The sequence below is a fragment of the Larimichthys crocea genome, chromosome XIX (genome assembly GCF_000972845.2).
Source record: "Larimichthys crocea isolate SSNF chromosome XIX, L_crocea_2.0, whole genome shotgun sequence".
NCBI lineage: Eukaryota > Metazoa > Chordata > Actinopteri > Sciaenidae > Larimichthys > Larimichthys crocea.
The window spans coordinates 4,026,717-4,053,143 of record NC_040029.1 but is presented as its reverse complement, the minus strand read 5'-3'; the positions used below and the strand labels follow the sequence as shown (position 1 = coordinate 4,053,143).

The window sequence follows — 26,427 nt, the reverse complement described above, 5'->3', positions numbered from 1 at the left end:
ATAATGACACGGTTCACTTCGTCAGTTGAACATGCTTCTTTCTTTTCTCTTATTCCAAAGTGGTATTGATCATTTTATCACGGAGCTAGGCTCCGAGGAAAAAACAGAAAGCAATCCGGACTTTGTGACAGTGGCGAAAAAAAAAACACAAGGGAAGAAAGTAGAAATGTTGTGTTTCCACTTAAACTTTGGATCTCATCGATAAACTGCATTTACATACACAAACTCCAATTTAATTCATTTAATTGAATCTATGCGACTAAGCTGTGTCCTTTCAACAACCAAATTATGTGAGCTAAATAAAACAAGTGTAACTTGGGCCGACGGAGCACACGATGCCTTGTACTTGTACTGAAAAAAAAAAGAATTGCAAAAACATTTCACAGCACTTTAGGCAAAATTTAAAGCTCCAGTGTGTAAGATTTAGTGGCAACCGACTGAACACCCCTCACCTCAACCTCCCCTTTCAAGCATAAAAGAGAAAGTATAGAGGACCTGTTTCCTCTCTAGGCTCATTCTACGGTCGCAAAAGTGCAATGATTTTCGTTTTCAGGTGATTATACACTCATGAAAACAAACATATCAATATTATCTTCCATCTTAGCCATATTCTGTAGATTGATCATGTTAAATCTGACACCTTTTAACTTCAACAGCATTTTAAAGTACCCCAACAAATTCTGTACATTTCTTTTTTTTCTAAATAGATGCTCGGTGGGGCTTGAGGTCTGCTGACTGCAGAAGGAAATCCTTGCAAGTCAGCTCTTCCTGAGGACTTCAAATACAGCTTTGATGCATGTTTAGGCTCACGGCTTCCCACTGCAGAAGAGAGTGAAAGTTCTCTTTTGGTCAGTGTGGAGTTGATCCTGCACAACTTCAAAGTCTTTCACTCTGGAATACATAACGACAGGAACACGAATTTTACCTTTTCTGCTTCTGTTTCATTAACGTCTCTTCACCTCCTCCAGTTACATGTTCAAACTGAGATTCATCTGTAAACAGACTATTTTTCTTAACTGTTCTGTTTAGACGTAGTCCCACAAACACGTGCTGCTGCCGTACTCGCATGAGCATCTGTTCCCGGACCTAATTGCTATCACACACTGATAAAATGATTCTGTTCATTTTCAACAAATCATGTACATTTTGGTTCAGGCATGATCTCTGAAAACATAAAAAGGCGCTCTCTATCAATTGAGAAAAGACTGCAAGACAACAGATCTTTCAGCAACAAATATCGTTGATGTTCACTGAGATATCTAGGACGTGCGTTACATGACATTTCACCAAAACCACAATGTTTTTCTAACCTCAACCAAAAGCACACATGGAGCCCGTGAGAGGATGTCAAGCCTGGACTTCAATGTCAAAGTCCAGTGCGTTTGTCAGGCTGTCAGACATATCAGACAGGCTGACTAAAACATCTGTACAACCATGAAGAGTGTGGGTGTATTTCATGTGGGGTGAAAATGTGGATATTGAACTCAAGCAAAGCACAAATATTAAATGATACAAATATATATATTTTAAGGGTATAACGATCATGTTTTTTGTTTGGACATCACGAACATAAGATTGAATTTGTGTTCATGAGAACTTAATCATTGAGTTTGCAGACAGGTTTAACTGGGAAAACAAATGAGAATTACACCAATGCAATTTCAAGGAGATTTGGTTCACTGCTGAATGCTGAATGGTGGTAACGGCGACCTCGTTAACCTCGTGTACTGATGGTATACTTAGCAGGACAAAGAGTGAAAAGACAGAGTACTGACTGCACCAGGTTCAAGGGTATCACTGCAAAAACAGCCTATAAATGTATCATTATTTATATTTCGGCCCTCTGATTGGATAACGAAAGGCAACGTCGCTGTATGGAACTGTTATGAGGCTCGCTCCTGTACCCAGTGAAGGTCGAATAGACCGAAACGTCGAAGATTAATAAAAAATACCAGCAGTGAGCGAGAGGCATTTCATTTTTATTCAGGTTATGCTTTTTCACCGATGCACCTGTCACACACTGAGATGTGCAGAGACTTTTGTCCAATTTTTGGCGACACTTTCGAACCCGCTAGCGAATGCTCCAAGGTTTACTTACTGGCTCCCACGACCCAGGTGTTGGGAACCCACGGCTGAAAATAGACCAGGATTCAGCTAACCAGTCAAAGCTGGAGACGTGCTGTGGCAGGAAGTTCAAAGGATGTCTGGCCTGTCTGATTGAGGGAGTATCTCCTAAAAATTTCAAGGTCAAGCCAGTCGGAGAGGCAAGAAAATCTTCTCTCCTGGACTACTCTTGAGCATTTGAAAATCTATTCGATCATAAAACTGTTGAGTGACACTAAATTGTAACGAGTACCGCATATCACATGCTGCCCCAGCCTCGCTCCAGTCGTTCACAACTCTGCAAGTTCTGGGGACTCGCACATTTCAAACACCCGTGGGCTGTTTCTCAACCCTGTGTGAGCACAGCCGTGTCAAGTGTGCTCAACAGCCACGGCTGGGAGAAGAGACAAATGCTTTTGACTTCTAAGAGCCCCCCCGAAAAAAGAGTGTTTTTACTTCTGTTTCCTCAAAAGTTGTTGACTGTATGCATATTCCTCCAGTCCCAGCATGGGGAAATGTTCTGTATCCAAAAAGGACGTTTATAATTCATGCTCATGTCACCTCGAAGGCAGTGACAAGTAACTCAGTCCATGTTAAAACTTGGCTCAGTTGCCTTGGTTACACTGAAGATATCTTCCTGGACAGTGGGTCACTGCGGCTCAGTGCATCATCCTCGACACTGCAACGAGAGCAATTTCTATAAGATGACTTTCAGATAATGGTAATGATATTTTTCTCCCTGCTTTCACATGTTCCTGCAGAGAAGAAGTAGTTGAGGGGGAGTTAATTATTTGACATCCTATCAGTATATTGAACAAAGCATCCTGCCAAACTACCATAATATCTTGCTAATATACTTATTTTATACAAATAATTCATACTTAATGTTATCTGCAAATAGAGTGAGACATCCCAGCTACTTCCAGCTTTTTTAAATGCAGCCATAGGTTGTTGGTTGTAGGTATTTATACATAAGTCTACCCATCTCGTTAGGTCGTAGTTTACATCCAAACTTGAAAATGTAATCGATCCTTAAAGCATGTTTTTTTTTTTTTTTTCACTTTTAAACTGCAGTTACACAATTTAATTGAAAGCTTAAATCACTTAGTTAGAATTTTTTGATATGTGACAGTCATCGAACATGACAAAAATAACCCCATCAATGTTATTTTGACATGGACTCAATGGAGACTCATCAACTTTAGGGTCTATGATGGGAAGTATAGGATCCAGTGTTTTTGGAGGTGACCCTCAAAGTTAAGATCTCCAAATTAATGTGAACGCAATCCTAAAACACCATCAAAATCCAGTGTAGGCAGGCCTTGCTGCAGTGATGTAGAATTGTACTTGGGTGTGGTCAGTACACTGTGGCTACATATGAAACAAAGCTTTTCAATTTAGTGTTGTTACATTTGAAAAGGAGGCCGTGTAAGCCCCTTCAAAGTAATAAACTAAAATGCAAACGTAGGTCTCAACTGAATTGCTATTTAATTTGTAATATTCATGTCGTGTAGTTACAGGCGTGATGGGTGGGTTGCTGATTAATAGATGTTTTTTTCTCACAGTAACAACAAATACAGCAGTACACCCAAAGGACACAAGGTTCTAATTAAGACGGTATCTGCCTGTTTTGGGTTGTAATACTCAGATGAATTTTCTATCTTTAATCTTAACTAACCAGCTGTATCATAGCAATGGGTTGAAACTATTCAACTGCAAGATTTACCATTTAAAATAAATTACCCCTCTAATTATGCTTGCATGCTGAGATCTGGATGTAAAGTATGAATATGATACCGCTCCATCCAGAAGGTGCTGAGTGCAGAGTTCAGCCCAGCAAACTGTTGGGAGAATCAATTATTTATTTGTCTGTTCCATTAGTGTGTATAGCAGTCATGTGCAGCGAATAGCCAAGTGTGCTGAGGTTATCCCAACCCTCTCCATCAGGCGATTTCACTGATTAGCAGTCCTTCATCCAGAGTGGAACCAATCAATAAAATCAACTGTTGTGCTAGACCGAAAAAAACGTACACCGCTCTCTGCCGTCCACTGCGAATGGCTGCAGTGGAATGTGTCGTGTTTGCATCCATTCATCACTCCGGGAAAACACATCCATCAAAACCCAAAAAATGTGATTAAATCGAAAACATGACTACAAACCTGTGAAATACCGTGGCGCGGTCAAGCCACAGCGCCGAGCAACAGGTGAAGGCTGATCAATACGGCCTCAACGTCTCACCTAATATCTCCAGCTATATTGCTTGTCAAGGCATAATGTAGCAAGGATGACGTATGTTGCTGCTGTTGTTTCAAGGCTTAAGACTGCTGGAGTGGCTTCAGAGCAATACCATCAATATAAGCCCTCTGTTGGTCACAGTCAGCCCTCTGAAGTTTCATCTTTTGACAGCGAGGAACTGAATTAGCCATCCTCAGATCTCTCTCTGTCCCCTCAGGCAGTCCTATACCCCTCAGTAATTTAACTCATGCGGCCAATGAGGTGATGGCTTGCATTCATTATATAGGATCTTGATGTCTTCACTGTCATCCAGTCCACTGCAGTGACTTTTTCTCATTCCTACTCCCACAGTTCCTCCGATTAACCCAACATCCTCCTAATATCCCATCTTATCCCTCACTTGTCGAGCTTCAAACATCACATGTGGAGTATAAAGAGCAACATTTGTCTTTAGCATTGGCATTCCAGCTTTCGCCCACCCACAAACTTTTCCAGACCCTTGATTGCTTTTGAGTTGTTTCAAATCTTTGATCAGGAATGAAACTCTCCCTGTCTGGATTCTGGTTCTTAACTGGTGCAACCAGAGGCCCTTGAGCTATTTCAATTTCAATTAGCCACTAGCTCTCAGGGAACAGCTTAGCCTACAAGGGGCTCATGAAAACACAGTTTAATGTTTAAGCTTAACGCTCAATACCAGTGTAACTATTAAAAATAAATGACGGTTCTCTGCACCTGTTTTCCTCATCCACTGCCAGAATGGGTGGATTAGTCCCAAAGCGACCCAATTTGCTTGGGGCTAATTGCGTGTGCAGGGCTCTTTTCAAAGACTTGTTTGTGCCTTGGTATGATGTGCATAAATCTCGTTAAATGAAGTAAACTTAGCATAAATGAAGTTCAATATAATGTACAAATTGTCCTTGCAATGTGGTATTAGTCAATCTGGGTCTGTCAGGCTGTGTTACAACTTTAGCCTTGATTGGTCAACAAACAAGCAGTATATCAACAGCCTTGCAAATATATTTTGACCGGTAGAGTTTCGTTTATTCCTTAAACTGTTATACATAGCTTTACTTATAGGTTTGTGGGAAGTATTTGGACAGTTCGGGAGCGAGCCTTGACGTCAAACACAATGGCAGCTCCTCAAAGAGACTGAGAATTGAAGAATTAAAGCCAAGACTGTAGATAGAGAACTGGATCTATTCCAAAAGTAGGCACTGTGTGAAAATTATGCAACAATGCAAGAGAAACAAGCGAGATGTTACGGAAATTACGGATGCACATATTAAAACGTCTTGAGACACTGCTGAGGAAAACAAATTTTAGATCACAGATCAACTGCCAGCACCGGTTGCAACTCGGTGTTAATACAGAATTGCTCACTGATTTCGTTTGATACTATCTGACAGCTTTTTTCTAAAGAAACTGTGAATGTTTAATTTAAAACCGAAAGTTGCGAAACAATTAAAAAAGTTGGTGACGTCTTAGAGCTTTGGAGAGAACACTTATCTCCTGTCTCTTTCTAAGTCAGTCTCCCTTAATGCTTTCCTGGGCTGTGTTACTATTCATAGCAAGTGTGTCTCGGAAACTAAGGTCTCTGATCAATTAAACATGCCTCTCAAGATAACTACATTAATTACACTGCTGTTTGCATGGGTCTCCATGTACACTTGGGATTTCAGACTCAATGGAAGGCCAGATGGGGAGCGTTTTGTGTAGGGCCATGACTCTTGGATCATTATTCTTCTGGTGCTGTTACGAGATCAGTTAGAGCTTTGATACGATTTTTGATGCTTCACAATCACCAACATCTTTTATTCCGTGAGCGACGTTGAGGTCGTGAGTCTTCCAAGTTAGGGCAAATGCTGCAGGCTCTTCGACATAAGCAGCATTTCGTGCTGAGAGAGAGAGAGTGAAAGTTAAAAAGAGGAAAATCCAAAGGAGGGGTGTCTGAATTGTATACATCCCCCAGCATCAAAACTGCTGAGTAATGCACCAGTTGTACTGTAGGTCCCCACAGACACACTGACTCACACACACACACACTTGCGCATGCACACAAACGTTTGAGTCAGCGCTGCCCCGCAGTCTGCATCAAAAAAAAAAAAAGCCCCTCAAGTGATAAGCTTTGGCGAGAAGAACGAGGATTGCAATGCTAATCTCCTAAACATGATTTTTCATAGTGCTTTGCACAACATGCCTCTGGATTAAAGACATTCTATTAAAGAGAAGGGGCTTAACATATGGAAGGGGAAGAAAAGCCAGCTGTACTTGGTTGGGTTTAGCTGTCTGAGCTATAGTTCAATAGTCCCCTTTTTCTTTTTTTAAGTGAATTCGCTCTATAGTACGCGCTGTGGGATGATCCTCCGGAGTAGTAACACATCGGAGTGGTTGAGAAAAACGGAATTAAAGATTTTAAGTTTCATGCCACTGTTTACAAGGATATCTAGGTGTCAAAAAAAAAAACAACTCTTGTGCATTTCAGCCAAAGCGTTACAGTAAGAAGACACCGAGAATTTAACATCTCAGTGAAAAGGGTGTTGAGTAGCGACTGGTAAAAATGATTTGTCGCCTTTTAAGCAACAGCTCTTTCCCTGACGTGTTTTTTTTTTTTGTTGTTATTTTCTAAATTGGAGAAACTAATTGCTCATCCTAATGGTGTAACTTTGGCAGCGTCTCTATCCAGAAAATACGGGATCAAGGGATGCTTTGTGAGTATTATCTCCACCTCACAGGTCAGCACGAGCTCATTTTCCCTCTGATGCAACCGAATGTTAAATGGGCTGCAATCAATATCCTCCATTAGAAGAAAGGATTGTTTTTGTTCTTCATCGAGCATAATGCGAATTAAAATATCTTCCGACAGATGGAAGATGTGCTCGGGCATGCCTGTGTGCAGCATGTGGCATATGGCTGATGTTAAGCTTGGTATATAGATGATAATGCTAACAGGCCTTGTTGACGTTAATATTTTCATTCTGTGCTGTAATCCAAGGGCTGTGGTTTTACAATAGCAGCTGTTCCAACACAGTCAAACATATGATTTATAATATATCAGCTTAGGTGTCCCAACTGAAGACTTTGTGTGTCCTGTAGTTATAAAAAAAAACAACTTTTAACCATCATTTAAAATGTAAATTTTGTGCAGCCACCAACTGGAATTTAAATGTTTGTGTTAATTACATCTGAATTAAATAATGGAGAGAAAGAACTTATAGTCCAAAGGGGATTGCAGTAATTCGTTGTGTGTTTGGGAGATTTAATTGAGTTTCACTGACATTTGAATCCACTGAGAGAAGGGGAAGCAGTGCAGAGCGAGAGAGGCAACATGATGGCTAAAGTGAAGCCATAACAGCATCATAGCACGAAGCCCGAAGCCCATTTACTGCGCACTATGAAAGTGTTGGTACGGGCAGAGAAGGAGGCTCAAAGGAGTATCCGATTATACCTAACCTTTATACCTGCGGGCACCGATATGTGTCAGTATGCAATAAATGCTCCGGTGCTCTTACAGTATATAAACTGCTACTGCTGCCCAGTATACACACAATTTTCCGAGTTTCATAGGAGGCAGTAATGTTCTCCAGGCTGTTAAACCTCAGTGTGAGGAGCCACAAAAGCACACTTGGTCAGTGTGCGAGATGGTTAACTACCACGCTGAACTGCAAATAAGGAATCGGGGTCAGAAAAGAAATATGATTTGTCTGCTAAGCTGGGGGAGATGTGAATTCTCTGCCATTATTCATTCACATAACTCGCTAACTGTTTATGCATCATCCTTTTTTTTTTTTTCCATTTCAACTCGGTGCTTATTGTAACTCATTTTGCTTGTCTCTCCAGACATTTACACATCCTCAGCGTGTATGAAAAGCATACAAATGAAACATTAAAATCCAATGCACCCACACAATATTACTTTCAGTAATATTGGCAGGATTTGCACAGTTTTACCCCGTGAACGAGCATCTACACTAAAACAGTCGATGAATATTTTAACAGCCTTTTAATGATGAAATGTAACCACAGAAAACAAGGAAATATCGGAAATGTGTTACGTGCTCACACATATCCACCCATATAGTCACTGACATTAAAAATAATGAGTGCTGCCATTACAGTACTTTCATGGCAGTGAAACAAAGCTCAATATTTGCTCTCTTGAACTCAAATTCAGACTTTGTGTTAGTTAACAAACTGCGACAGTTCTGGTAATGGTTTGAAAAAAAATACTAACGAGAAATACAAGAAGAAACAATGAGACAGGAAGAAGAAAAGTCACATTTATCTCTTTCAAATAGTTGACCACAGTAAAAATAGCAGGCCTGAATTTCATGCTTGTTACGGCTGCCGCCGTGTCGCCCCACGCACATGTGGGTGTGTAGTGTTTTTTCCCATAGGTAAATGCAGGTGTGCGGTTGCCGGTCTGATGGAGGCGGGGACAACATGTCGTCAGCTGTACAGGGCCAGGATTAGTGCGGCACCATTTCCACGCTGCCAATGATACTCGTTCGTTTGCATTTCGTAACTGGAGGTTTTGTGTTTGGCTTATTGGGACTGGGCAGGGTTTAGTTAGTTTAGAGATATCTACTGATTACACGTAGACTATTTTTGTTAGACCCATTAGATTAAGAGTGCTGTTTTGGATGTGTTTTTGTTATTTAGAGTTAGACTTAGTTAGTGAGGTTTTTCTTTCTCGTTTGGTTTTCTAGTTAGATAATATAGGCTCTGTTTAGAGTTCTCTTTTTGTTATGTTGGTTTGTTCGTTTTAACGGCACTTGCTCGCCCTTAGTTCCCTTTTGCCTCACCTCCTTTTGTTAAAAAACGATCTAAAAACTTTCATTTAATAAACAACTTTTGCTTAATAACCGTTAAAATCTGTTTTTTATGTTACTTCTTTCATACCCCTTAATATGGTCGTAACAATGCTATAGACTAATATTTGCCTCCAGTTATAGTCCAATAGTTAATCTTGACTTGAAATATTAAACTTTGACACCATTGCTGTCAGAACATGGGTTGGTTATTGTGAAAAATTGACCCCTACTATCCATGTTTCCAAAGTACTTGGAGAGCAAGGACGGATGCCTCTGAGAACTTGTTGTGGACAACCATCAGGAGAAAACCTTTGAAAGGTGCTGGTGCTACAAGGGCATATATGGAAATAAGGCTCACATCATAGCCAACACAAAGAGTTAAAAACTGGACCCTGACTCTATAGTTCTCGCTGAGGTCATCAGAGGCATATGTCATTGGACTGGACAAAAGTATCCGCTCTCGTAATAAAAGGTAAAACCTTCTGTATTGTATTTTATTCTAACCCCCCTAATTTCCAAAAAAAAAGGTATTTATTAGAGTGGAACTGGCTTTTTAAAATATGACTGTGACACAGGGTCGATTTATATTCAGAGTGAGAGGATGCAGTCAAATATTAAATAGCAGCGAGGAGCCAGTCAGCTCTCTTGGAGAGAATGAGCCGTGCAAAAAGCTAACCTGCCTTAGTCATACTCCATGATCAGTTGGTGCTCCTCTTGCTTCGAGTGGTGAGTCACCCATGCCTGTTTCTAAACTGCCCTACTTCTACTTTTCCCGTCATCCTACGAGGCCTACCGAGCCTTAAATCAGGATGTAATTATACAATTTAGCATGTACACTACAATAAAACGTGTAATTATCGAGGGCCAGGACTTTCAGATGAGGAGACTGACAGGTTAATGCAGCAAGAGACGGAAAGTTTGTGAGGTATTAGCAGTCACCTTTTAACCAGCCTCCCAAGTATTTACTGGCTATTAATTAATGTGGCCCCTTAAAAACCCTTTTAGTGCATTTGATTGGCAGCAGCCCAGGTTCCATTTCCTTTTCCATGACTGCTAGAAAACAAATAGTGCGGAGGCTTTCGCCGTAATTGGCATCTGCACAGCCCACCAGAGAGGGGGTAGCGCATAATTTCCCTGACAAATTAGGCAGGTCGCCTCTTACCTATATGACAAGCAATTAAAGATATAGTGGTCCGATTATGAATTGCTTTTTGCTAAACATGCGTAATTGGAATTTCATGTCAACCCGTTTTATTTTAATTGGGATGTCGCCTGTGTTCAAAGAGCAATGTAATTATTTTTTTTTCCCCTTCCACCTATTTATGGTAGCGCTTAGATTCCAGCAAAAGTCGAAATTGCTTCAATTAACTTTATCAGGCTTATTTCCATCCCTGTACCTGAACTGAACTTATTAACTCACATTTCTCCGACACCCACTGTTTGCCTCAGACATTCCAGTAAATTTTTTTAGCTTTTTTAATGTATCCCTCTAACCTTGGATGGTGTCTTTTAGAACCGCACGGGCACTGTTATTAACTCTACTAATATTATGCAGGACTCCTTTTGGAAATGAACACAATTATGTCAACTAATGAGCACAAAGTGCTGGTCCTTCAGCTTCCAGTTCACCTTGCTTAGAACCTTTCACAGTGTGCCGGAAACTTAAAGCTTTTCCATTTCAACAAGACACTGATTTGAATGAGCAGAGTACCTCTTTGACTCAAGATGTTCTCATCGGTGGATACAAGAACAGATGCAGAAATGTGTCTAAACTTAGGCCATAATGACTCAGTTGATAAGTGCTTCTCTTTATCAGCTGTACTTAATCCTTGTGCTGAAGACTTGGTTGTCTTATATATGCAGCCAGGTGGTTAATGCACTTAATTTGATTGGGCGTTATTAAGGGAAGGGGCAAATGCACCCTCAAACAAATGCAAACAACTATAAAATTACATTGTCGTTTGATGAGATTGTTACAAAACTTCACCGTGTACGTCTTTGTAACTTTGTGGCCCAGACACTGTTTTGGTCTGTTCTACAAGCAGCTTCAAGTGCCCTTAGTGCTGAAGGCAGTCCATATTGAAGGATAACTGTTGGCCAGACAGAGCTGCTACTTCAAACCTGCACTGCATCTCAGACCTTGTGTTCAGAAATCTTTAGATAAATTTCACAGGCATTCGCTTTGGCCTGACTTTGGAGAGGTGGGAATTGGGAGAGGGCAAAGCGACATGTGAACATGCTGGGGCTGAGTCGGTTGCTGTGGCAACAGATCGGGGAGCCTGATGATGCAACTGTTGTTTGTCAATTTTTATTGGGGTTTGTGCGTTGTACATGTGAAACCGCCACAGCGACAACTGTGTTGAGTCTCGACCACGTCGTGTCTGACTGTTGGCATATGTTTCTATACGATTCAGTCAGTGTTACCACGACACAGTGAGGATTCTGATTTCCATAGTAAGGACATTTCAGCATCAATGTGCGCATAAGATATGAATTTGAAAGGCAGCCTTGACAGAGGCATAATAATGACAGCTTTGTCGATGTCTCTCGAGAATATAGATGTGAATACATGCCAATCAACACGACAATGAATGGTACGCAGTTCATTTGAAGGTGACAATAGAAATACAAGGTGACCAGATAAAGGAGCGTCACTGAGGGGAATGAGCTTTTGTAGAAGCTGGCCATGGACAGGAGTGAAGTGTGTCATTGTGGGGGTATAATAGTGACCAAGACTCTGCAATCAGACAAAACACCATTTTTCAGCTCTTCTGCAGCAGATGGAGGAGCATTTTCTAAAGACAAAGTGTGCGGCCAGTGCATCATCAAATGCCAAGATGCCTTGGTCATTCCGTCCAAAGTCAGTAAACCCGGTGACCGCGGCCTTCGCCTGCGTGGACGCCGTGTCTGGTTCAGCTGCTCGGGTCAGAGGGATCAGATGGACAGTTCTCTGGGGAGTGACAGTCGCTCTGTAGTGTGGGGGGAAGTGCTATGAAAGTATGCATTGTGTTGCATTGCGGTCAGAGTTTGGCCGTGTGCTCCATCTATAGTTGGATGTTGAAGCTGGGTATGGGTAGGAGTTAAGGTCAGCCTTGTCCATTTGATGGAGGGGGGGGTGAAAAAAAAGAAAACATTTGCTTTTGAGTCAGTGCAGACTACCACCAGGACCATAGAGGGAGGATGTCAGTGCGGTTGTGCTGGCAGGAAGGTCTCTGGATGGGACTGACTCTTCAGTAGAATGAACAAAATATTGAATATTTCAACCAGCAGCAGCAGTTTAGGTATGCTGTCCATGAAAACTGTTTGATACCCAAAGCAGCTCTGCTTGCATTGCACATTGTCAGGTCACTATTTCATTTTTTAATTTTGTTGTTATAGGTTTCTTGTCTCCAGGCTGCACAGCTAATGTTTTGTTTGTTTTTTATAATGGAGAAAATACAGCCGATAGTTACAGAATAGCAGATTTGTAGAAGTAGATTTGCTGTCTTGAATGAATTAATTGCATTTTGAGTTGAGAAACAGCTGCACACTGACAATCCTCCACACTATATGTTAGAAAATACTATACAGTAGTAACTGTTTGAAATATCCATTCATTAGTATTTCTGCTGTTGCTATAATATCTACAAACATCGATCTAGTATAACATGCACACATGAGCTGCCTCTAGCTATCTTGTAGAGCTGAAAGTCTCTGGGAATGTTTAAAATGCAGATACATCACAAGATGAGCATCTCATTGAAAATCCATACATATCAGATGCTTTTATCTGCTTAAAACATAAACTAATATCAGTCATGTGTATGCTACATATTATCTACTCTCTCTTTAAAGCCCCTAAACCATCCTTTAACAAAACAACAACAACAAAAAAACCCAGCAATTTTACCAGAACATTTTCACATCTCGATCTGTGAACTGAAGATTTGTATGGATCAAACCAGAGTTGGTGACTGTGAACTGAAGATTTGTATGGATCAAACCAGAGTTGGTGATTGTTGCAACAGTAGAAAGACTGACATGTGAGTTTTATTTTTGTCTTGGACACATTTAAATAGCGTAGTGTGTATTTTATGATGAGTTAACAAGACAGTTAAACTCCTTCGGTTTGGTAAAAGAGAGAAACTTGAACCCAGAAGGTGTACAGTTGTATTTTTCTGATTTATTAAGAAAAACTTTGTATGATCGCATAAAATATGTTTAAATTCAAACCCAGTATCAGAAAGATTTACAAGAACTTGGCAAATTCTTTTAATATACTAATTATTATGTACATAAGACCTTAAATTACACAATTATGAGTTGTTTGATTTAGGCTTCCAGTGGCACGCTGATCTGATATCTGTTTGCATTTGTTGATGAGGTACAAAATGTGGCGCCGCGGGACACAACGGCACCGATGTGTGGATTCCACATTTTTCAGTCCCTCTACCTGCTGGGTCGCTAACGCTAGCTAGCCAGCTGTCTGCACATAGCAGACTGATCACAAACAGCTGGGGCAGACGAATTAGCACGTGGACGTCCTGCTCTAACTCTGATGAAAGTAATTATTCACTCGGATGTCCGCGCTCTACTTGGTTGAGGCATCTGGTACTGAAATCCGTGTTTTTTTAGACAGGCATGCACATGACAGCCTTGCATGTGTTGCAAGTTTTTATGCAACACGAGGAAAAACAATTACATTTTCAGTCATGAGTCAGAAAATCAATTAAATAAACAGAGTTCCTCTGCTATCAACATTATTAAATCACTATGTCGGCTTAGTGTTGCTTAATTATGTGCAATGCAGCTGTATTATGTAAGAAAAACAACAATTTTTCAGACGGCGTGGGCAGACTGAAAAATAAAATGAGACCAAGACATCCTGAATGTTGATGGGCCCCATCAAGGGGCTCCCTGACTCCTTGGGCATCGGACCTGTGACCAGGAGACTGGTCTGTAAACCATCCAGCATAGGGCAGATTACTATTTTACTAGACTCTTAATCAGAATCATAAATCATTGCCTACATGTGCATAAATTAACATACATTTCAGCTCTTTATTAATCCGCAATAACAAACATAACGCACCTTGAAATTCCATATCACACATGCACACATTTCGATTTGCAGATAGAAATGCCCTCGGCCTCAGAAAACAATTTAATTTACGGTTTCCCGCTTTAAATTTAACAAGGCGCTATTCAAACCAGAGCAAATACATTAATAACTGTGGTTTTGAAATCATCTTTAGGGTTTCTTTTACCAGTTTTCCCCGCTGTGAGATAATCTGAGGGTGCAGTGCAATGTTATGTCTCACCATATGTGTTTGTTATTTTTTTTCTCTCATTAAATCTGGGTTGGGAGTAAGAAGCCTGCAGTATCTCATGTTTAATTTATGGCGAAGATGTGTCGGCGCTGCTCGTCTTCAGCTCAGGCTTTTTGATCTTCTTTCATTAGAGGATGTTCAATATTTATCAGCGTGGTTTCCCATTATTCTGCCCATGGTAAGGTCCAAGTCTTTTTTTTTTTTTCTCTCATTTTAGAGCTGGGCAACTATCAGCACTTTCTTACAGCACACATTTGTTCAGGAAATGATAAAGTTATCCGTGTGAAATGTTGGATAAGGGTTTCAAAGATCTTGGTAACATTCGACCAGATGCCTGTAGTATTATTTGGAATCATTGCAGTCTCTTTGGAGTCCAGTCCACATTTCAAACCGCATGCAATGGACCCACAAAGAGAATATCAAGCACAAGACCCAATTTGGCCATATCTCTAAATTCCGTTCCCAAAAGTTTAATTAGATCATTTTAACTAGTTTCCAACATATAGTCATACAGTGCACACAGTATCCCTCAGGTGTATAGATGATCAAAAAAAGTAATTTTATCTTTTTTTTTGCTGAACTCCCTGCTGTTTGCATATGTTAGAGTTTTGACGCAGAACACGTTTGGAATAAAGTGATAATTGTTCGACCACTTGATAAAGTAAAAAAAAAAAGAAGAATTATAGCCTGAGGTCAGCGATATAAAGCCAGCAACAGTAGTCTCACTACCTCTCATCAAGGCCCAGTTCTGTTAACAGTGTCTGCACCTTTTTATTTCTTCTTGTTTTTTGTTTTTTTTTGTTCTGACATTGCGGCCGAGGTCAAGCCTTTCAGCGACTCTCTGCAGGACGAGTTTTAAAGTTGCGACCCCATGCAAGGGATTTGAATGGAGTGCTTTATTCTGCGCCTTTTTAATGTGACATGAAAGTGTGAGCGTTATAGACAAACACACGCCGCCCAACGGTCAGATCACTTTGCTACGACCTATGAGCTAAAACGATGTCAAATGTGATTACATGACTGCATGGGATCAGAATGAGTCATCAAAAATATTTAAACCTTTTACAGAAAGGAAGGAATTAGAACTTGGAAAATATCTTTGGCTGTGTCTTTAATGTCTAACCAAACGTGTAATTAAATTAGTTTTAATTTAGGATGCAATATCAAGCGCTTTGATATGAAGATCAAAAAGAAAATAGACTACTACTCTGCAAGTTACCAACAAGGTCAGCCAAACTCCATGGCAATGTCTTGCTTGACCGCTTTGCTTCAACTGCCCGCCAGCACAACCCGATAAACAGGAGCAGAGCAAATGAAAAAATTGGAATAAAAAAAAACAAAACAGGGTTTTAATGTTTATATTTCAATGGTCCTTGAGATTTTTATTTCCTGAGCTAAGGATGCAACAAAAGACCCCCAACCCATCCCTGCATGCTTGTCATGAGCCGTACTGTGCCTGCTTGTTAATACAATGAACCACAGTGCCACAAGTGATCTGTCGGGTTTCCTCATAATCAGCTTCTTCAAACTTTCTAAATATTTCAAAAATATTAAAACTACAACACCTCTGTTGTGTAAATCTATCCACCTGCCACATCAGCAGGTACACCTCCAAATGACTAAATGATCCGGAAACGTTTCACTCTCCGACAGATAGGAAGTCTGCTGCAAAGTCGACCGCGTGCGGTTCAAACTTTCATGCTTACATAATTTCAAATTGTACCCTTTCTGAAGGCTTACAATAACAACTTCACAAGCTACCGTAGCTTAGGTGGCTACACCAAAGGTTTAGGATGCTCGATTCTTCATACAGGGCAAATATTCAAGCATTGTTTAACAACCTCTCAGACTTTAAATTGTATAAATTTATGATCACGTAGGAGGAGGTCTCACTTTTACTCCCGGTGACATACTCTACCAGGTAAATAGGAGATCAGCAGAGAGATTTAAAAAGGCATCTCTGATAAAAAAGTAAAAAAAAATAAAATAAAAAAAGTCTTGCCAGAGGACTGAAATCTCTCACTCATCCCTCCCCTTTCAAACGTTGAAAAGGAGTGGTAGCAGTACAAAGGCAGGCTAGAGAGATGGAAAAAAAGAAAAAAAAATCCAACTCTCTCAATTCTGTGGGTCTCTGATGTCTTGAAAGAGTCCTCTCGGATGTTCTCACAGTAACTCCTTTCCTTCACGGCTAAACAGATTTGTTGATTACCCCCAGAGATGCTGTGCACCATGCGGGAGAAGTTTTTTCTTCCCTCATATTGCACACGTCAGCTCCTTTTTCTTTGCCAGGAAAGATTTACATGCAAGCTTGTGCACCTCTGTCGGGAAACATGTGTCAATTACAGTGAGTTGCAAAGCCGAGTCTTTTCATCAAAACTTTTTGTCTGGATAGCCAGTCGATCAAAAATCCACCAGCAATTCAATGCCTGCAAGGTCAGATTTCCTTTTTGCAGGTTTGTTTTGATCATGAAATTAAGTTCTTCTTTTTTATATTTGGTTGAAGGTGAGCTTTTTATAGTTTTTGTACACTCTTCTCAAGAGAGAATACAACAGTGTAAGGACATGGCATTATGTGAACTAAGGATGTTAGTCGGCTGAAATTTCAGAATCTGTTTCCTAGTACTATCAACTGAAATGTATAGCCTACCGACGTTGATAGAAGCCATCAGTGCATCCGTCATGTACTGTTTTGAGCTGTATGTATTACACCGTAAAAGTGGAAGCTCCTTATCCTACCCTGCTAACATTAACTGAAGTCATATCAAGAGTCGACAGTTTGCTTGCATCAACAAGTCTGATTGGATTGGATTCAATATGTAAACCATAAGACTGCACATTCAAAATAAAGCAATCATCTCTACAACATGCAGTATTTAACATAATACTAGGATCTCAGTGTAAGAAGCAGCAGTTTTCATTTTTTAGTCTTCCCCATATACGCTGATAGGGTGGTAAATTTCATTCTTGAGGTCAGGATTAGATTTTTCATAGCTCTTGTGATTGAACTCCTGGTTTAGAGGAACAGCTTGTTATCAATTAGCAGCTCTCATCTCATACACAATACAGTTTGAAATAGGATTTCATTGACTAAACCAGAATGGACAAGGCCTTTCTACATCTTCATTTGCCAACACACACACACACTCACAAAGAATAAAAATGAATAAATCAGTATTGTTTTCAATATTCGTCCACACAGAAAGCCAAAGAGGGGTCTGGCAGAATCTAACGAAACAGCAATTTCATATGACAAATTGAGTCTTGATACCAAAAATTAAATTTAAGTGCGAGAAGGCTACGACAACGAGTGTCTAGAGATGATTATTTCCCAGAAGGCTACGACAACGAGTGTCTAGAGATGATTATTTCCCTGGTAACCCATAAGACCCAGTTGATGTGATTGGATGTGAGGAAACGTAGATTTGCACGCTGGTAGAATCGCTGTAATATTCACTCATATGTAACTTGAGCACGTTTTTATTGGACTTTATCGGTCGCTTTTTCAAATTGCATTGCCTGTATATGTGTCTGAGTGCATGTGGATATTATCATGCGTTGGGAAATTGCCTGAAAATGAGTTGAGCTTGTGACGTATTGCGCAATAATCCCGTGATTAAATCAAGAGCTGCTAAAATGAGGCAGTCGACTTGATGGGAAGCTGTAGACGGACTCAAGTAATATGAGAAAGATTATGTCAAATTAACATGCATTTTTATAAATGAATGATCCAAATAGTCTGCTCTAGTCTGTTCTGTTGGATAAGTATAGAACATGCATAAGTTCTCATGGCTCATAAGTTCTACCGACATTGTTGGTGAGACTCCAGTGTTAACAGTTCTGCTATATCTATTGACTATCTTTTAGTCGTGGTGAAGTGTATTGCAGTTTAAGTGTGTGGGTGAGCTCTCTCCTTGTCGCCACCAATTAGGATAATGAAACGTTCCATCACAGTTAAGTGCAAGTTCCCCTACAGGAATGATTGTGACTCAGTCTTTGGTCAGTGTCAACGTTTTGACACCTGGGGAACCCGAAATTGCCCAGATCTGCATGCAATCTAATCCTTTCCTCTTTTTATCTAGACCAAGGTAACCAAACTACATACAAATGGCTAAAAAAGCTGAAAGGATCAAAACACAATAAAGATGCACACTGGATGACACTGTTAAACAGTTAACGCCCTATCGTGCTTTCTAACGTGTAAAAAAAAAAAAGAAAAGTGTAGAGGGTGCAGTTGACGTAAGTCTTGTATCAAGATAACAAGAAGAAAAGCTCTAAGTAGTTCCCATCCAAATGTGTTGCAAATTTCAACTGAATTTTGAGTAATTCGGTGAAAGAAAATGCAAAAGAATGCTTGTTTCCATCCACTCGAATTATTCAAATCTTTATTTCAAGACATAAGCAGTAGTTGCCTCTAATTTTCCAATTGGAAAACAAGATGAGGGCGTCAGATTGCCTGAATAGCACCAGTCAAACCTCAACTGGTGGAAAACAAAACAGAAAACAGGACTGATATATGACATTTCTGTTTATTTAATGTGTTAATGCGAGGAGGGTTATATTAGAGCTGGGAGATTTCAGGACAAAAGAGTTGTATTCACAAAACGTGACATCCTTTCTCTCCAGGTTAGTTTTTAGGAAGACAGCAACTACTCAACACACAGAATTCAACGAGGAAAAGCGTAGAAATAATTGAATTACGGTTAAAAAGGAAAACACCTGCTGCCTATTAAAAACTTTCTCATGGGTTCAACCTGTTATCCCCCACTCTGAGCTCCTCTGGGAGCCCCTTCTCTCCTTGTGCCCTCCAAGACGTACTGAAGGGATCGGAAGATCCTCGACGATGAATTTTCGGGTCACAAGTCTGGAGGACGGAGGAGCAAGGGCGGTATAATTAGCAGAATAAAAAGCACCCCGTGATAAAACATTTCTGTCTTTGTGGGAGTGATCACTCCCCTGCCACTATCCACAAAGCACAAGGAGATACTGATTGGCTGTTTTAAAATGATGTGACTCATATGGCCTTCAGTCGCTTGCCTCAACTCATCTTAAAAGCAACTTTGGAGCTGCTCACTTTGTAGCCATCATCAAAGCCTCAAATGAGGAAATATATTTTTGAAGACTGGTGTTTATCCCTCCAGGAGGACTCCGGAAACTTTCAGAATCTGTGTTAAGGAGCGACCGAAGCTGATTCAGTGGATCGCGGTGACCCAGCACACACTTTATTTTGTGCTTTATTGCAAAGGTCACACGTCAGGAGCTCAACACATTCACTGTCATGCTTAGGGACAATCGTTGCCGAAACAGGGGCTTGAGTCTGCTCGAGCATACATTAAAGAGGAAGTCATCCGGACTCACTTTTGTGCCCACAGTTTCCAATCAATCTGACTTTGAAACGAACGGAAGGTGTCCGGGGAGAGCAATCAAATTCCCTACAGAAAGCACCATAGACATTTCCAGTCCCGGAGAGGTGACAGTTATGACCACTGTGCCACCACCCGCGAGAGAGTCAAATAACTTCTAAATCATTTTGCGCTCGACACCTGAAGACTTCTACTATCCGTTTTATTTTTCACTGACACAGCAGATAGGCAATCAAAGAGGCACTGGGTACATTGTGTTTTTGGAGGGGTCTTCCCTCTGTACAGAAAAGTCACTGCACATTTTAAAGCACTTTAAAGAATAGGTGAACTGCCTGACCTCCACCTCCACAATTAGTTTTGCCTGCTGCAGCTCTCCCATGTATTGATCCAGACTCTGGAGTGCAGGCGAGTGAGGGAGTGGATGAATGGCTTCGCCCTGCTTACTCCTTCTGATCTCTGTAACCATGTTTGGCCAAGTGCTTTTCTACAATAACATCTCAAATTTGTCAATATACATAACCTGTATCCTTCCTTTTTCACATTTCCCAGCAAAGCAGATGGTTTTTTTTAACAGACCAAACATACAGAGAGCCCTTTGGGTGTTCTATTTTCTGACACCTATTCTACTTTTCTGGCTTCTACACTTCAGTTCCTAACGCTTTTGCCTCCTCTCTCATAGCTGCAGTCTGTTTTAATTGCATATTTTATTCAGTGAATCTCTCCGTTATACCACAACACAGTGCAAGTGCAGCACATTATGTGTTGACTGGTAGATTTTTTATTTTTTATTTTTTAAACTTCACCCTTCCACCCCAGCACCTATAAACTACTAATGCTCTTGTTGTAATGTAGCCAAGAAATCAGTGCATTAAGTCAGAGTAATTCTGCTGGAATCTTCTTGGTTTGCGAGAGCTCAAAGCTTAAAAAGTCCAGAGATACAAAACAAAAAAAAAGCCCAAGAAAACTGGATACATTATTGTTGAGGTTTAGTGAGGCGCAATTAATAAAAAATGTTTTTTTTCCCCTTACTCCTGCTTGTTATTTTCTTAAAACTTATGGGCTGTTTTGCCTTTCATCTAGTCAATAAAAAGTGGAGCGAAATGAAGACGCTAAATACTTCTGAAACATTTTCAATCTCCATGACACCATTTGCAAGATTCAACATAAGCTTATAGATTGAGATTCTTTTTTTTGTTCAAGTCCAAGACGTGTTGGAATATTTTTCAGAAAAGCAGCCTGAGTCCGAGTACACACTGAATTAGTCATTTTGCATTTGAAACATGAATGAGCTGTCATTTGATTGAATGACACATTTCGGCTTCAGCCGCCGACGAGAAAACTATGACAAAAGCCCTCTGGTCTTATAATCACCTATGATGAGAAGGCCTCTTCAGATGGCCTAAGAGGATTACAGCTCCTCTTTATGGACTCATCAAATGCAAATGAAAGTTAGAACATGAGGCAGTGATCAAAGGGGCGCTTCAGATTTTAATGCGGGTCCTGATTTAACACATTTTAACCATAAATGTTGCTGTATGAGAGATGATCATGAACAGACTATATTTTGTCGTTTGTAGATGAAGTTCAGATGGTCTTTGGAATTTCAGCATCTAATTGATGTTTTAGTTTGAGATCTCCGACTGTCCACTCAACAAGAGAACAGAGGCCATTATTACAAAGTATAATGTTACCACTAGAAGTTCTTCTAAATGACCTGGCTCGTTCCAAGCTAAGAGTTTCCTCTTGAGATCAATTAAGGACGCTGCTGTGAGCAATTTTCCCCTAATGGAAGATGTTGAAAAACTAAGAGAAAGGGCAAGGTTGGCTACTTGCTATTGATAGCATGTTTCATTAATGCACTCCACAGGTTGATGACTGTTCATGTTCAGAAAGCAAGAATTTACAAAAACCATTAATACAAGCAATTGATCAACATTTCGTGAGGTAATTTTGTGGTTTTTACTGAGGCATTTGTTATGGGCAGCTGGGACACAGGCCTTTTCAAGCCTCTTTCAGCAAGTGTAGCTGGGACACAGGCCTTTTCAAGCCTCTTTCAGCAAGTGTCCAGTCCACTGACAGTACATCATTAGTGCACAGAGCTTCCGGGTATTTGAGGTAAAGCCAACACTGAAGTGTCTTAAAACCTGCATTCTGTTCTAGCAGTTTCACAGTTTCCTTGTGAATTTATAGTCTCCATATTGTCTTCTTCCATACAATGTGATGTTCATTTTGTAAAATAAGGTCCAATGTAGAGTACAATGGACAATAAAGCAGGGTGTGCTTTAGGCCATTGCCACATTTTTTCATGCTTCAAACCACTGTAGCCAACGTCACCCACCAGCTTCACGCTTTCGTCCAAATGTGGTCACTTCTGGCTCCTAGAAACCAAGATGGCAACATCCACGATGTTAACATCAAGGTTTCAAAAAGGTTGTCCACAAGCTTCTTCAATTTCCTTGCCCTCGTAGGTACTATAGGTGTTACTTTTGGTCGCTAAACAGCGGACGACAATTTTTTGAGGGGCTTTCCAGGTTCCACAAAACTAAAATACGATGCTATGTATGTCTCTGTATTTCTGAATGACATGAACAAGACCTACTACAGCTTGTAGTATCCTCTAGTATCTGCTTCACATGGTCATTTTCTGATGGAAGCTTGATCGGTAGTGAGGAAATCTATTTTTCAGCACATAATCAGTGGCAGCGAGTTTCAAGTCAAGTGTTAGAGTGTTACAGATAAAGTGGCAGTTAGAAACACCTTTTCAGGGGGTGTTTGTAGCAGAAGAGGAAGTCATTATCCCTTTGCTGCTCAGTTGTTTTATTTTGGATTTCATATTTGAAACGACTGCCGTTACACCAAATAAAACTTGGATTATTCACGTGAGACGGATGCAAATGAAAGGGAGATTCCTGTGTGGGAAAAGTGCCGCCACCAACATGGATGTGACATTTATTCATTTATCTGTAATGTTATGAGCGTGAAACACGTGAGTCTTCTCAGTTTGGCTGTCGGCTTGTGTTGGCGTCAGGTACGGGCGACATCCTAAAACAAATCCGAACAGCTAAGCAGGTGATGAGATGTGTTTGCAGCCGAGCAATATGCAACACTTTCTTCATAGCTGCATTTACTTGTGCAGGCTTTAATTCGACTAGCTCAATACTTAGAAGCACGATGGCACCTGCTGCTCTGTAATCAGTGCTCACTGGACAGGATTAAGCCTAATTTAACCAGCGTGCAGTTAATTTCCTGGCACCATTAGTTAGAGGTGTAATCTGATTGGAAATACCATACGTGGCGGGTGGGAAACAGTCTATATGCAAGTTATCTTCAGTCCTGCATGATAGTGTAGTTAAAATTTAGACAATTATGACCTTTTGCTGATTTCTTTAGATGAAAGTAGTTTTTTTTTTCTGTTACCTAATGACTCCTATATTGCAGCAGCCTGTATTGACATTTAATACACCACTGCAGTGTGTGTGGAGGACAGTTCTGTAGACAAGCCAAGGTTTCCCAGCTGTGTCCAGACCTTAACTAAGTGCAAGGAGAAAGCCAGGAAGGGCGAGAGGGAGAGGAGGCAGTAACGAGCAAAAAGGGGGGGATCTAAAGCGAAAGGAGGGATCGGAGGTGAAGTGTAAAATGGCTATAATTATGCTTTGATATTAAATTAGTGTGTATAATTGAAATAAAGTCGGCACCGCAATCGTCTTTCCCTTAATAGCAGCTATATTGCTCAGTTCTGTTTAAATAACCTGCTAGTCATTGCCTGTCCTGTGTGGGATTAGAAGTCAAACCATCATTAGAAAACTCATCTGCCCATCTCTTTCCATATTAGACCCAGGCCTCGGTTTTAATTACAGCCTCGTACATCCTCTGTAGACGCTCATGCGCACCGAATAATTCAGTTAGCACAGGATGTGACTTCCAGTGATATGAGTTAGACACGACTGAAAACGACTCTCCCTTTATTAATTGATCATAATCGACACAAACAATAAAGTTGCATTATAACACTGGAGAACGGTGAGCTGGCTAATTGGATTGCTCACCCTGCCGTATTATCCAGTGAAGAGAGCCATCTCAACATGAACCTGACACTTCACAGTTCACTTCAATCGGGGATGTTTTTGTTGTCGAGTTCCGAAAGCCAGAAATGCTTAAAAGGACATCAGCGAATAGCTATTCAGATACATTATGATCATTTGGAAATAGCAGTAGTGCGGCGTGCCGTCTTGTACCACTCTCATTCTAAAAGCGGTTTCATCCAGTGGTGGTAAGTACATTTATTCAACTGGGCTTAAGTACAATTCTGAGGTACTCTGGGTTAATGCGAGCCACTGTGGACATATTAATAGGAATTACCACACTGCAGGGAAAATGCTAAAACATATTGTCGGTTAATACAAAGCTAGTGTGTTATCATTGACTAACATTAGCCACCATAAGATACTAGTCATACCCAAGTGGCTGTAAAGTGAAGCCCATGCAGAAGTGGCCTGGTTACAGAATGACTCAGTCTCCATAAGTCCCCATGTTAAAATGTCCAAGACCACAGCAGAAATAAACATGTTTACAGCCTGTTTTTTTTTTATATAAAACTTAATTTTTCAGATTATATTAAGGCTTAAAGTTATGCATAAGTAACATCATAGTCGCTTTGATTGACAGACGGTTCTGTTTGAACACCCAGCCTTCATTTATCCCGCCTTAGATCTGCCGATGATCCACGTCTTTGCCCGTTATTAGATTAACCTGGGAGGCGGAAGAGGCAGGAGAAGAAGAATTAATTATTCCTTTTTAAAAAGTCAACGATTGACTTCATATTTATCTGATCCTTCATAACTATATGACTGTATTTGTACTAATGGTGTACCTTAAATTATATCTGTAGTTTTACTGTTAAAATATAATGCATTTTCAGGTTTTAATTAATAATTACTTACTGTTACACCCTGGCAGAGGCCATTCTGTATAATGAGAACTCCAATTAACATCATACTTTTAAGTTGCTGATAATATGTGATGTGCTTTCACTGAAACAGAGGCTCTCAACGCTGAAATGGGAAAATTAGCATCCATCAGCAAACTTATTTAACTTTCTGATCCATTTAAAAGTGATTTCCATGCTCTTTCAAATCACTTTTATGCAAAAATCTGTTCATTTGTTGCTTTGGTGGCTCTGTGGCACAAGCCAATGATAGACAACAGGCCCAATAACAAAATATGATGAATCTTTCGGTTCCGGCCATAGAAGAAAATGAGAACGCCTACATCAACATGCTCTGCTCGTCTCCTTAAGAATCTCAGTGAATATATAGCCTGTGGCTTTAAGTTAGAAGCAATCTGGAGGGGATAATTCCACACAAAAAGGAAAACGCTTGCACGCTGTAAAAATTGTGCTTATGGCCATAAAGCACAGCACAGTGCTTGTAATGCACAGTGCGCAGCTGGTCAGGCAGCGTCTATGAAAGACTTGTACACTGCTCTGTGTGTACGTAATTAGCATGTTTATGGAAATGAATCAGAAGGATGGATGACTCATGTCTCATGCGAATGATGAGTGCGTTCAAGTTGTGTTGACAAACCCAATAAAGGTGTTGTTTAACACGAATACACAAAACACTCAATACAGTAACAAACAATAACTCATCATAAAGGCAGACCTTGTTTACCATCTCCATCCTGCGACAGACGTACAACTCTGTCAGAAGAAGTGACGTTATCTCAGCTTTGTGTGACCGGCTGTCCTCCGAGGAACAAACCTGGAACAAGAACAGGACTGTTGGTTAACCACGTCGGCCTGCGGTCAGTCTAGCATGAAATTTTCATTGAACAAAACACGGCACAGGGCTGCCTTTTGGTGTTTATTTTTTCAAACGTGTACATTTTTTAACTTGCCTGCAGCCAACAGAATATTTAACAGTTTGTTGCTGATTTTTTTTTATTAATACAGACTTAAAGTTTAAAAAATACCTAAACGTATGCAATTTATCAATATTTTACAAAGAGTATACAGCGTTGCTTGTAAAAATATACCGGCAACAGTTATGTTCCTTGAAATATTACTCTCAAACTGTTACAGTGCATGGTGGATTAGCTGTTAATTCGCTCATGGTTTCATATTATATGGATAAAAGACTACAAGGCTGTAATACTATACTTAGAATGGACATTGAGTTTCTCACAAGCTTTAATGTGCACACACACCAGTTGGAAGATTTCTTTTGTTCGGGAAATGAGTCTGTTATGACAGGAAGATGCTTTTTTTTTTGTCTTTGCATGTAGCTGCAAACACAATTAGCTGACATGGTGGTGGGTGTCGGCAGGCGCTGGGAACGATTTAATCTAATCTTTTTTTCATCTCGGTCCTCTAGGTTAGAAACTACCCTTTGACACTTATGCATTGATTATTTGGCCACGTTCAGACCAATTAGATACATATGAAAAAAAAAAAAAACATGTTCCTCTCATTCATTTCAATGAGGCAACAGTGCCAAAAGGGAGGAATTACTCAAAAGGATGCAGGGTCGTCCAAAGTCCAAAGCAGTAGCGGAAAGCTGGTGCCAATAACTTCCTGTAGTCCTTATTGGTTGCCTGGCAACTAGTCCCAT

The 26,427-nt window shown here is 40.3% G+C and overlaps 1 long non-coding RNA gene across 2 annotated transcripts in view; it reads left to right on the top strand.

Moving 5' to 3' along the window:
• The window catches only part of LOC113748329 (uncharacterized), a 238,633-nt gene that overhangs the window by 45,946 nt on the left and 166,260 nt on the right, over window positions 1-26,427 (top strand). Inside the window, exon 4 of one of the 2 annotated variants that reach the window (XR_003464278.1) lies at window positions 708-2,124. The exons of the other annotated variant lie outside the window; for it this stretch is intronic. This is a non-coding gene — a long non-coding RNA (uncharacterized LOC113748329). Of the gene's footprint in view, window positions 1-707; window positions 2,125-26,427 lie in introns of those variants that run through there. 2 annotated transcript variants of the gene reach the window in all.